This window comes from Pleurodeles waltl, chromosome 5 (assembly GCF_031143425.1).
Source record: "Pleurodeles waltl isolate 20211129_DDA chromosome 5, aPleWal1.hap1.20221129, whole genome shotgun sequence".
NCBI classification, from domain to species: domain Eukaryota; kingdom Metazoa; phylum Chordata; class Amphibia; order Caudata; family Salamandridae; genus Pleurodeles; species Pleurodeles waltl.
In genome coordinates this window covers 371,966,666-371,979,903 of record NC_090444.1, presented here as the reverse complement: position 1 = coordinate 371,979,903, position 13,238 = coordinate 371,966,666, and positions in this window count along the sequence as shown.

The following is a 13,238-nucleotide window of genomic DNA, read 5'->3' as shown; positions in this document are numbered from 1 at the left end:
TTACTACAGGAAGGGACACAATCGCTTCAGAGACCTTATGGATTTTCACTAATGGCTCCCTTTGGCTCATATAGCTATTCTTCTTTCTTAGTCTCCCACATTCTCAAGCAAAATTCGACCCGCAAATTTTACTCTCAACTGATCAATGGGTCTGTTCTGGTGCACATAGAACTCGCCAAATCTCAGTCGAAAATTACTCTTTTATTCAATTTTAATACACTCTGATTTGTTGACCACGCCCAATCAACCTACTAAACCAGACAGACTACAACATATAACCAAGTGTCTCCATCAATTGTCAATATACTCTGGAGTCTTAGAGCACGCAGGGGCCGTACATCACCAACAACCACGTGGATATTTCTTTTTTTAGCACAAAGCACCACACACATGTGAAGTTCGACGACTTCCCTACTCTCATACTACGGAGTATGCACACTCCTACTAACCTCAACTGGAGTACACAGACTCCCTACTTTATCTTACATACCCCACAATTCACCTGCAACTTGCTTAAGCCTGTGCAAGCACAACCTACCACTTTTACACTAATTCAAAACATGGCAAGAACATTCCCAACTTTACTAGCAGGATCCAGGATCTGGGAAAGTCATTTCTGGGCTTAAGGGGACATCATCTTTGTTACCATTGCCATTTCAGAAAAATAAAATTCAAATCTCATACAACTAACCCTAACTTAAACTAGTACGTAACCAATAATCACCACAAAACCAGTCCTCCAAGGAAACAAATCTTCAAGCTGCTACCAAAAACTGATAGCGCGCATGGTCCTTAGTAAGTAAACTTACAAGGGGACGCGTATAGGTCGATGAATCTTTTGAACCGCATGGCGTATCCTAGTCATGCAGTGACTACTGAACCAATAATCAGCAACAATAGATCAATATCAAACACTTAAGGAACCAAAAAAAAAAGAAATACCATATTAATCAGAAATAACCATCACTCATGGCAAAGGTTAATAATCTTTATTTCCCTATTGATTACTAATCTAATCAAACTTTAATTATATCTTTATTTATCAAACTTTATTAGTTCATCCATAAATCACTTCTACCCACGATAAAGACACATAACATCATGTAATTCATAAGTTAATGAACATCAGCATTAATGATGTAATTCAGCAAACTAATTTGACAGTCATTTGTCACCGTCAACGTCTCCCCTTTCAGCCTACCTAACCAAGATTAGCATCAGCATGTGGGTCTTCATGCGAAAACAATTTAGTGAAAACATAAATTTGGAAATCTACCTAAGAGAGAATTTCTATATAATAGCGCAGTTGGCAACCTAGAAGAAAAGGCACAAAATTAGTCAGTCATATTTTCATAGCTACCTATCAAAGATGGATCAGCAACAAGTCAGATTTCGTCCCCAGGTCATCAATGGTCAGCTACGGGTCAGGCTCACAGAGTATAAGCCCAATCATCAGCACCTCGGACAGCGTCTCCTGCTTTCGTCAACTTTCTCCTCACAGTTCTGATTTTGCTCCCCGTGTCATACCTTTTTATTAGAGTCTCCCAGTCTTTCCCACTAATTGCTAATTGGTCAAACTCGTTGGAAGTTATGACCCTAACCTATAGTTTTTATTTACCAAATCTCTATCTTTACACAGACATCATGTCCCATAAATTTGATTGGTTCTTCTTGTGATGAGAACATCATCCGGCTCTTCAGGTAACAAAATTGTTGCATACATAGGGGGTCATTCCGACCCCGGGGTTCCGCTGCCCTCAGGAATCCTCCATGGCGGCGCAGCTTGCTGCGCCGCCATGGGGATTCCGACACCCCAGGAACAGGATGGCGGTATGGGGTGTCGTGGGGCCCCACAAAGAATTTCAGTGTCTGCTAAGCAGACACTGAAATTCGCGACGGGTGCAACTGCACCCGTCGCACCTTCCCACTCCGCCGGCTCCATTCGGAGCCGGCTTCCTCGTGGGAAGGGGTTTCCCGCTGGGCTGGCGGGCGGCCTTCTGGCGGTCGCCCGCCAGCCCAGCGGGAAAGCCAGAATGGCCTCCGCGGTCTTTCGACCGCCGCCCGCCGGCCTCGGAATGAGGCCCATAGTCTTTAGTCAGTGCCTTTATTGTTCAAGTCTTGGGAAAGTACATTTAGCCTACACTACACATAATTGTATCAAATTGACTTCATCATCTCCTGTCCGATGGTACATTGCAGAATGTTCTAGCAGAGCCATTTGAACTCTGCACAGTTCAAGTTCCTTCACTCCGGTTTCCAGTTCTCGCAAGCCTTGTCAAGTCTTCACGTTGTAAGCAGGCAAGTCCCAGTGAAACCAGGCTTTTAATCCGGCTAAATTAAGAATGCAAATTAACATAAAACATAGGTTATACAGTTTCTCATTATTTAGCACCTTGTTAATACATATGGTGACCACTGCCCGTGGGCACATTTTTGCTTACACACGTTATTTCCCAATATTAATTTCTCTACGCATTTTTCTAAATAATAAACACACATTAATCATTAGAAATTTCTCAAATTAATATATCTGCTCCATCACATGCAATGCACTGTACATTTAGGAAATGTTGTAAACTGAATAGATGCTCATCGTTTTGCCCCCTAGATTACAACCGCTGAGGATGAATAGGAGATGGAGACATCCCCCCTTGTACAGGCAACAGGTGGAATTGGCAACAATGGAGGACAGGCACATTATACTCACCTACAGACTTGATAGGGCCACAATCCAAGAGTTGTGTGCCCAATTGGAGCCAGACCTGATCTCAGCTATCCATCACCCCACTGGGATACCCCCTCTTGTGCAAGTCCTATCTGTGCTCCATTTCTTGGCAACTGGCTCCTTCCAAGTGACAGTGGGTTTTGAATTAGGAATGTCACAGCCAATGTTTTCAAACGTCCTGACCAGAGTGTTGTCTGCCCTGATGAAACACATGCGCAGCTACATCGTTTTACCCCAGGTGGAGGATTTGGCCACAGTGAGAGCTGATGGGACATATCCGCAACATTATCGGGGCAATAGATGGTACACATATTGCCTTTGCATCCCCCCCGGAGAAATGAATAGGTGTTCAGAAATCGAAAGAGCTTTCAATCTATGAATGTGCAGATAGTGTGCCTGGCGGACCAGTACATCTCCCATGTGAATGCAAAGTATCCTGGGTCTGTGCATGATGCCTTTATCCTGAGGAATATCAGCATCCCATATTTGATGGCTAAACTCCAGAGGCACCAGGTATGGCTAATAGGTGAGGCCATGGTCCCCAATCAGTGGATGTTGGTATATGGGTGTGGGGTTGGCCCTAAGGGTTAGTGTTTGGCTAACTGGTATACCTCGATATTTGCAGGTGACTCTGGTTACCCCAACCTCTCATGGCTACTGACCTCAGTGAGGAATCCCAGGACAAGGGCAGAGGAATGCTACAATAAGGCGCCTGGGTGAACAAGAAGAATTATAGAGCAAACCTTTGGCCTCCTGAAGGCCAGGTTTCAGTGCCTCCATCTAACCGGTGGTTCCCTGTGCTACTCATCCAAGAAGGTGTGCCAGATCATCATAGCATATTGCATGTTGCACAACCTTGCCTTACAATGCCAGGTGCCTTTTCTGCAGGAGGATGAGGACGGAGATGGGTGTGTGGCAGCGGTGGAGCCTGAGGACAGTGACAAAGGTGAGGCAGAGAATGAGGATGTGGACAACAGAACAGCAATCATTCAACAGTACTTCCAGTGAGACTGTAACTTCACCTACCATTGCAGTTTTGTGTTGTAAATTTTCACTGGCAGGCTGATGTTCCCACTAATATGGCCACTTACTGTACCCTTTGACATGTCTATTCACAGATATCTGTGCCCCACTCTGGCCCCTGGTGTATTGTCTACAGCTAACTACAGGTCATACCTAAGTATGCATGACTGTACAGTTGAATTGCAATGTCTACAGATTATGAAACAAACACGTAGTTCAATCACTTGACAGACTTGATGCTTGTATTTTTTACAAGGATGTTTATTCATGTGCTAATAAGTGGATGGAGTATTGCTATAAGCTGGGGGGGGGGGTAGAGGAGAGTCCAGTCTATTTGTATCACAGGTGCATTGTCCAAGGGGGCATAGAAAGTGGAGCAATGGTAGTTGAAGGTGGACAGGGTGACAGAGTGTGACACAAGGGTGACAATTAGGAGAGTCTTATTTCCTGCCGGGGGTCCTGGCAATGTTCTCTGGCTTCTGCCTGGATCGCAGGGACTGTTTGCATGTTGGTTCTCCATCTGCAGGGGGTGGGGTGCTGGTGGAATGTTGTTCCTGTGGCGGGCCTCCTGTCCACTAGCATCAGAGGAGATGGGCGGCTGTTCATCGGTGTGGCTAGTGTCAGGGGCCCGTTGGTGTGCCACTGCCTCCCTCATGGTGTTGTCCATGTCTGCCAGCACCCCTGCAATGGTGACCAGGGTGGTGTGGATGTCCCGCAGGTCCTCCCTGATCCACCAGTCTTCTGTATTGCTATTTGGTGTCTTGCTACCACGGAACACACATTCCCCCATAGGTCGTTCCACCTCTTCCTGATGTCATCCCTTGTTCCTGGGTGCTGCCACGATTCTCCACCATAGCTCCATCTTCCTAGCGATGGATGTCTTATGCACCTGTGATCCAAATAGCTGTGGCTCTACCCGGATGATTTCCTCCACCATGACCCTTAGCTCCTCCTCTGAGAACCTGGGGTGTCTTTGTGGTGCCATGGGTGTAGTGTGAGTGGTGTGTGTGAGGGTGTGCCACATACACAAATCCACCAGCCGAACGGTCAGTGATAAACTGGCGGTATCCAAACCCACACCGTTACGCCAACAGAACAACGCCCACCACATTATGACTCATGAACCACCACAACGGACATTCAACGTCGGTGAACCATTGGCAGTACATACCACTGCACTCAAAATGGACACACACAAACAAAATAAAACCACATTGGACAATTTAAACAACACACACCTGACACCCATACACACACCCACACACCCACACCACTATAAAACACACACCCACCTTACCCACAACCCTCTACTATTACAAAACATTGCCAGCAGAGAGACACCAAGACCACTGACACAACTAAAGCCACACACTATTCACACTTATACACCACTCACGCACTCCACATCACACAAACCAACACATTACCCAACACACCCTCACCAACACACAACACCCATGGCACCACAAAGACACACCCATTTCACAGAGGAGGAGCTAAGGGTCATGGTGGAGGAAATTGTCAGGGTAGAGCCACAGCTATTTGGAGCACAGGTGCAGCAGATATCAATAGCCAGGAAGATGGAGCTATGGCGGAGAATCGTGGACAGGGTCAACGCCGTGGGACAGAACTAAGGATGACATCAGGAAGAGGTAGAACGACCTACCGGGGAAGGTACATTCCATAGCAGCAAGACACCAGCTTGCTATCCAGAAGACTGGCGGTGAACCCCACCTCCTCCCCCACAACTCACAGCATAGGAGGAGCAAGTCTTAGCAATAATGCACCCCGAGGGCCTGGCCGGAGTCGGAGGAGGGCTGGATTCAGGTAAGATAACTCTCCACTATTATCACCCCCCACCTGCATGCCATCACATACCCTCACCCTCACCCTCACCCCATCACTCCAATACATCCCACACACCCCACCATCACAACACACTCATCCCAATGCCAAGCCCTGCATGCTGTACAAATGCATGGACACCCCTCACAGCCCTGCATGGGCACTCCTCACTAAACCATGCACACCACAGAGAATTAACTATCCCACCATACACTAACATACAGGGGAAATCCAACCATAGAGGTCGAAGCCACGGATGTTCAATATGTCAGACATAGAAACCATAACACATAATTTACATCTCCACAGGTACCCCAGCCAATGTCACCGGAGAGGAGGTGCCAGCACTATCCAGTCCCCAACTGAAGAGGCCCACAGTGATGACAGCAACTCTGGTCTTCAGGATCTGGATGACCTACCTGGCCCATCAGGGACCACTGGACAGCCAGTTCCCGAAGCACAGTCACACACCACCACAGAGCCTCCCCATCAGGAAACACCACCACAGCACCCACCCAGCGTACCCATACCTCTGTCCCCAGGACACATCAATCAGCAGTGTGTCCACCTCTACAGGGACCCTAGGGCACACCTCGCCCCCAAGACAATCAGGGACCTGGGATTAGTGGCAGTGGGCACACCGTTCAGGGGACATAGGAGCAGGCCAACAGGGAAACTGGGAGGACTGCTGTGCACCGGGGGAGGACAGGCCCAGGGAACTGACTCTCCAGGAGGCACTTGTCAAGATCCTGGGAGCCAATCAACATTTCCAGGACACGATGGGCCAGATCCTGGACAACGTGCAGGAGAACAGGTGGCTGCAGGAGGGACAGTAACGGGGGATCAGAGAGGACTTGCAGGCTATCCACAACACCCTGATCTCCATAGCAGGGGTGCTGGCAGATATGGCCAATATTATGAGGGAGGCAGTGTCACACCAGCGGGCCCCTACCACTACCCAGACTTCTGAACAGCCTTCCACCTCTGCTGCCCTGCAAACATTCCCTGCAATCTAGACAGAAGCCAGAGACACTTGCCAAAACCCCCACCAGGAAATGAGACTCCCCTGATTGTCACCCTTGTGTCCCACTCAGTCACCCTGTCCACCTTGAACTGCCACTGCTCCCCTTCCTATGTCCCCTTGGACAATGCACCTGTGCTACAAACAGACTGGAACAATACCCTGGACTTTCCTCCATCATCACCCCATTCCATTGCACTTGTCCCTCTATATATTAGCACTTTAATAAACACCCATTGAATAAAACCATTTGGAGTATGTCATGTATATCAAATATGTATTCATTGAAACAGGCACACACATTGCAAATCAGCCGTACAGATAATGAGCATAGATTAATGACCTTTAGCTGGCTGTAGTGATCACAAAAGGAGTATATGTCATGTCACTAACATCTGCAAAATGAATTGCAGAGGGAACAGTAAGTGGGCATAGAAGTGAAGATATCAGCATGCCATTGCCACACAAATTACAACCAAAGTCATTGAAATGTGAAGAACACTGTCCTACCTGTGTGTGATTGGAAGTATTGCCGGATCACATATGTTCTGTTGTCCTCATCCTCATCTTCTGCCTCCTCATCTTCACTGTCCAGAGGGTCTACCGCTGGCACACGGGCATCTCTAGCCTCCTCCTCCTGCAGGAATGGAACATGGCGTCTGAGGGCCAGGTTATGCAACATGCAGCATGCCACCACTATTTGGCAGACCTTCTTTGGTGAGTAGCACAAGGAACCACCTGTTAGATGGAGGCACATGAACCTGGCCTTCAGGAGGCCAAAGGTCCTTTCAATGATCCGTCTGTTTCACCCATGTGCCTCATTATAACGTTCTTCTGCCCTTCTCCTGGCATTCCTCACAGGGGTCGGCAGCCATGATAGGTTTGGGTAACCAGCGTCACCTGCAAATATTGAGGGATAACATTTAGCCACACAGTATCCTATATGGCCAACACCATACCCATACACCAACATCTAGTGGGTAGGAACCAGGGCTCACCTATTAGCCACACCCTGTGCCTCTGTAGTTGGCCCATCACATTTGGAATGCTGCTATTCCTCAGGACAAAGGCAACATGCACATACCCAGGATACTTAGAATTGACGTGGGAGATGTACTGGTACACCAAGCACACCGTCTGAACATTCATGGAGTGGAAATTCTTACAATTCCTGAACATCTGTTCATTCTGCCAGGGGGGACAAATGCAATATGTGTTCCATCAATTGCCCCATTAATGTTGGGGATATGTCCCATTGCATAAAACTCGGCCTTCACAGTGGCCAAATCCTCAACCTGGGGGAAAACAATGTAGCTGCAAATGTGTTTGATCAGGGCAGACAACACTCTTGTCAGCACGTTTGAGAACATTTGCTGACATTCCTGCTGCCAAGCTCACTGTCACTTGGAAAGAACTAGTTGCCAGGAAATGGAGTACTGATAGCACTTGCACAAGAGGGGGGATCCCAGTGGGGTGACGGATAGCAGATGTCAGGTCAGGTTCCAACTGGGCACACAGCTCGGTGACTGAGGCCCTGTCAAGTCTATAGGTGAGGATAATGTGCCTGTCCTCCAGTGTTGCCAAGCCCACCAGGGGTCTATATTCAAGGGTATGTCTCAATCTCCTGTTCATCCACAGTGGTAGGAATCTAAGGGACAAAAGAGTGAGGAGCCGGTCACAAACTGAACACTGGAGCTACAACAGTAGTTGGCATCCTGTAAACATGTAATGGGTCAGTGTGATTTGTCCAGTATGTGCTAATATCTCTTGTGACAGAGCATTATTCGAGGGCCTGCCCCCCCCATGAAATGGCGTCTGCCTGTCCTGTGTGGAGGGACAGGTGGAAGTGAGGTACTTCCGCTGACGTTGTGCGCCGTTGCGGGACACAGTCGGGAACCGCCGTGCAACTCCTTATTGGTTAACATTGGGCCCTATGGGGTACAGTGGCCAATGGTGATCTACGTCGGCTGTGACGGTATGCACTGCCGAGGACGTGACCGCCACTTTCTATCTGATTCTTCACTTGCTACCTGACCTTCCATAGGAGAGGACCTACACTGCATGTGCTGCTGTGACCTGTGTCTGGAACGTGTGACTAGAGAAAGGGCCCCAGCCTTCACATCTGAGGAGTTGGAGAGACTGGTGGATAGGGTCCTACCCCAGCACGGACTGCTATATGGGCTTACAGACCAACGGGTGAATACACTATGGGCATGATGCATGAACATGAATGCATGGAGTTGTGTGTGAAGGCCTCGTGTAAGGGGGGTGGGTGGATGTCCTCTTGGCGGCATACAGGTTGTGTGCTGGGCCATGTGTGTGACAATGGTGATGGGAACAGGTATGGTAGGCCATATGTGTAATAGGCAGGACTGTTTATTTAATGGTATTTTCCTGTGTGTATTACCTCTGCAGGTCAGCGCCCATCAAAAGAAGGGGACATGGCGTGTCATCGCCAAGGAGGTGCGGACCCTGGGGGTCTATGTGTAGGAGGCTGGACTGGCTTGTAGTGAGTACCAAGGGGTACTTACACCTTGCACCAGGCCCAGGTATCCCTTATTAGTGCATAGGGTGTCTAGCAGCTTAGGCTGATAGATAATGGTAGCTTAGCAGAGCAGCTTAGGCTGAACTAGGAGATGAGTGAAGCTCCTACAGTACCACTAGTGTCATATGCACAATATCATAAGAAAACACAATACACAGATATACTAAAAATAAAGGTACTTTATTTTTATGACAATATGCCAAAAGTATCTCAGTGAGTACCCTCAGTATGAGGATAGCAAATATACACAAGATATATGTACACAATACCAAAAATATGCAGTATAGTATTAGAAAACAGTGCAAACAATGTATAGTTACAATAGGATGCAATGGGGACACATAGGGATTGGGGCAACACAAACCATATACTCCAAAAGTGGAATGCGAACCACGAATGGACCCCAAACCTATGTGACCTTGTAGAGGGTCGCTGGGACTGTAAGAAAACAGTTAGGGTTAGAAAAATAGCCCACCCCAAGACCCTGAAAAGTGAGTGCAAAGTGCACTAAAGTTCCCCAAAGAGCACAGAAGTCGTGATAGGGGAATTCTGCAGGAAAGACACAAATAAGCAATGCAACAACGATGGATTTCCAAACGAGGGTACCTGTGGAACAAGGAGACCAAGTCCAAAAGTCACAAGCAAGTCGGAGATGGGCAGATGCCCAGGAAATGACAGCTGTGGGTGCAAAGAAGCTGCTACTGGACTGTAGAAGCTGAAGATTCTGCAGGAACGACAAGGGCTAGACACTTCCCCTTTGGAGGATTGATGCCCCACGCCGTGGAGAGTTGTGCAGAAGTGTTTTCCTGAAGAAAGACCGCAAACAAGCCTTGCTAGCTGCAAGTTGTGCGGTTAGGGTTTTTGGATGCTGCTGTGGCCCAGGAGGGACCAGGATGTCACCAATTGCGTCTGGGGACAGAAGGGGCATCGAGCAAGACAAGGAGCCCTCTCAGAAGCAGGCAGCACCCGCAGAAGTGCCAGAACAGGCACTACAAAGTGGAGTGAAACGGTGCTCACCCGAAGTTGCACAAAGGAGTCCCACGTCGCCGGAGGACAACTTAGAATGTCGTGCAATGCAGGTTAGAGTGCTGTGGACCCAGGCTTGGCTGTGCACAAAGGATTTCCGCCGGAAGTGCACAGAGGCCGGAGTAGCTGCAAAAGTTGCGGTTCCCAGCAATGCAGTCTGGCGTGGGAAGGCAAGGGCTTACCTCCACCAAACTTGGACTGAAGAGTCACTGGACTGTGGGAGTCACTTGGACAGAGTTGCTGGATTCAAGGGACCTCGCTCGTCATGCTGAGAGGAGACCCAGGGTACCGGTGATGCAGTTCTTTGGTGCCTGCGGTTGCAGGGGGACGATTCCGTCGACCCACGGGAGACTTCTTCGGAGCTTCTAGTGCAGAGAGGAGGCAGACTACCCCCACAGCATGCACCACCAGGAAAGCAGTCGAGAAGGCGGCAGGATCAGCGTTACAGAGTTGCAGTAGTCGTCTTCGCTACTTTGTTGCAGTTTTGCAGGCTTCCAGCGCGGTCAGCAGTTGATTCCTTGGCAGAAGGTGAAGAGAGAGATGCAGAGGAACTCGGATGAGCTCTTGCATTCATTATCTAAGGAATCCCCAAAGACAGAGACCCTAAATAGCCAGAAAAGAGGGTTTGGCTACCTAGGAGAGAGGATAGGCTAGCAACACCTGAAGGAGCCTATCAGAAGGAGTCTCTGACGTCACCTGCTGGCACTGGCCACTCAGAGCAGTCCAGTGTGCAAGCTGCACCTCTGTTTCCAAGATGGCAGAGGTCTGGAGCACACTGGAGGAGCTCTGGGCACCTCCCAGGGGAGGTGCAGGTCAGGGGAGTGGTCACTCCCCTTTCCTTTGTCCAGTTTCACGCCAGAGCAGGGCTGAGGGGACCCTGAACCGGTGTAGACTGGCTTATGCAGAAATGGGCACCATCTGTGCCCATGAAAGCATTTCCAGAGGCTGGGGGAGGCTACTCCTCCCCAGCCCTAACACCATTTTCCAAAGGGAGAGGGTGTAACACCCTCTCTCTGAGAAAGTCCTTTGTTCTGCCTTCCTGGGCCAGGCCTGGCTGGACCCCAGGAGGGCAGAAACCTGTCTGAGGGGTTGGCAGCAGCAGCAGCTGCAGTGAAACCCCGGGAAAGGCAGTTTGGCAGTGCCAGGGTCTGTGCTAGAGACCCGTGGGATCATGGGATTGTGCCAACTATGCCAGGATGGTATAGAGGGGGCAATTCCATGATCATAGACATGTTACATGGCCATATTCGGAGTTACCATTGTGAAGCTACATATAGGTAGTGACCTATATGTAGTGCACGCGTGTAATGGTGTCCCCGCACTCACAAAGTCCGGGGAATTGGCCCTGAACAATGTGGGGGCACCTTGGCTAGTGCCAGGGTGCCCACACACTAAGTAACTTAGCACCCAACCTTTACCAGGTAAAGGTTAGACATATAGGTGACTTATAAGTTACTTAAGTGCAGTGTAAAATGGCTGTGAAATAACGTGGACGTTATTTCACTCAGGCTGCAGTGGCAGGCCTGTGTAAGAATTGTCAGAGCTCCCTATGAGTGGCAAAAGAAATGCTGCAGCCCATAGGGATCTCCTGGAACCCCAATACCCTGGGTACCTCAGTACCATATACTAGGGAATTATAAGGGTGTTCCAGTATGCCAATGTAAATTGGTAAAATTGGTCACTAGCCTGTTAGTGACAATTTGAAAGAAATGAGAGAGCATAACCACTGAGGTTCTGATTAGCAGAGCCTCAGTGAGACTGTTAGTCATAACACAGGTAACACATTCAGGCACACTTATGAGCACTGGGGCCCTGGCTGGCAGGGTTCCAGTGACACATACAACTAAAACAACATATATACAGTGAAAAATGGGGGTAACATGCCAGGCAAGATGGTACTTTCCTACACAACCACCCCCCCCCCAAACGAAGGACAATAAGACTAGCCATGACCTGATGAGTCTTCATTGTCTAAGTGGAAATATCTGGAGAGTCCATCTGCATTGGAGTGGGTACTCCCAGGTCTATGTTCCACTGTATAGTCCATTCCCTGTAGGGATATAGACCACCTCAACAATTTAGGATTTTCACCTTTCATTTGTTTTAGCCAAAGTAGAAGTTTGTGGACTGTCTGAACAATGAAGTGAGTGCCAAACAGGTATGGCCTCAACTTCTTCAGTGCCCAGACCACAGCAGAGGCCTCCCTCTCTATGGCAGACCAACGCTTTTCTCTAGGGGTCAACCTTCTACTAATAAAAGCAACAGGTTGATCCTGGCCCTCAGAATTAAGTTGTGAAAGGACTGACCCACCCCTAATTCAGATGCATCAGTTTGGACAATGAATTTCTTGGAGTAACAGGGGCTTTTTAGGACAGGTGCAGAGCACATGGCCTGCTTCAGCTCCTCAAAAGCTTTCTGAGAGCTAGCTGTCCACAATACCTTTTTAGGCATTTTCTTGGATGTGAGGTCATTAAGAGGGGCTGCAATGGAGCCATAGTTCTTAATGAACCTCCTGTAATACCCAGTGAGGCCTAGGAAGGCTCTCACCTGGGTTTGAGTTGTAGGGGGAACCCAATCTATAATAGTTTGGATTTTCCCCTGAAGTGGTGCATTCTGTTCTCCACCAACCAGGTGTCCCAGATAAACCACCTTCCCCTGCCCTATCTGGCACTTTGAAGCCTTGATAGTGAGGCCTGCCTTTTGCAGGGCCTCTAAAACTTTCCATAGGTGGACCAGGTGATCATCCCAACTGGAGCTAAAGACAGCTATATCGTCCAGATATGCTGCACTAAAAGCTTCCAGCCCTTGCAGGACTGTATTCACCAACCTCTGAAAAGTGGCAGGTGCATTTTTCAATCCAAAAGGCATTACTGTGAATTGGTAATGGCCTCCAATGGTTGAAAATGCAGTTTTTGCTTTTGCATCTTCTGATAATTTGATCTGCCAATACCCTGCAGTCAAGTCAAAAGTGCTTAGATACTTGGCAGATGCCAGTGTATCTATGAGCTCATCTGCCCTGGGTATAGGGTGAGCATCAGTTTTGGTTACTTGGT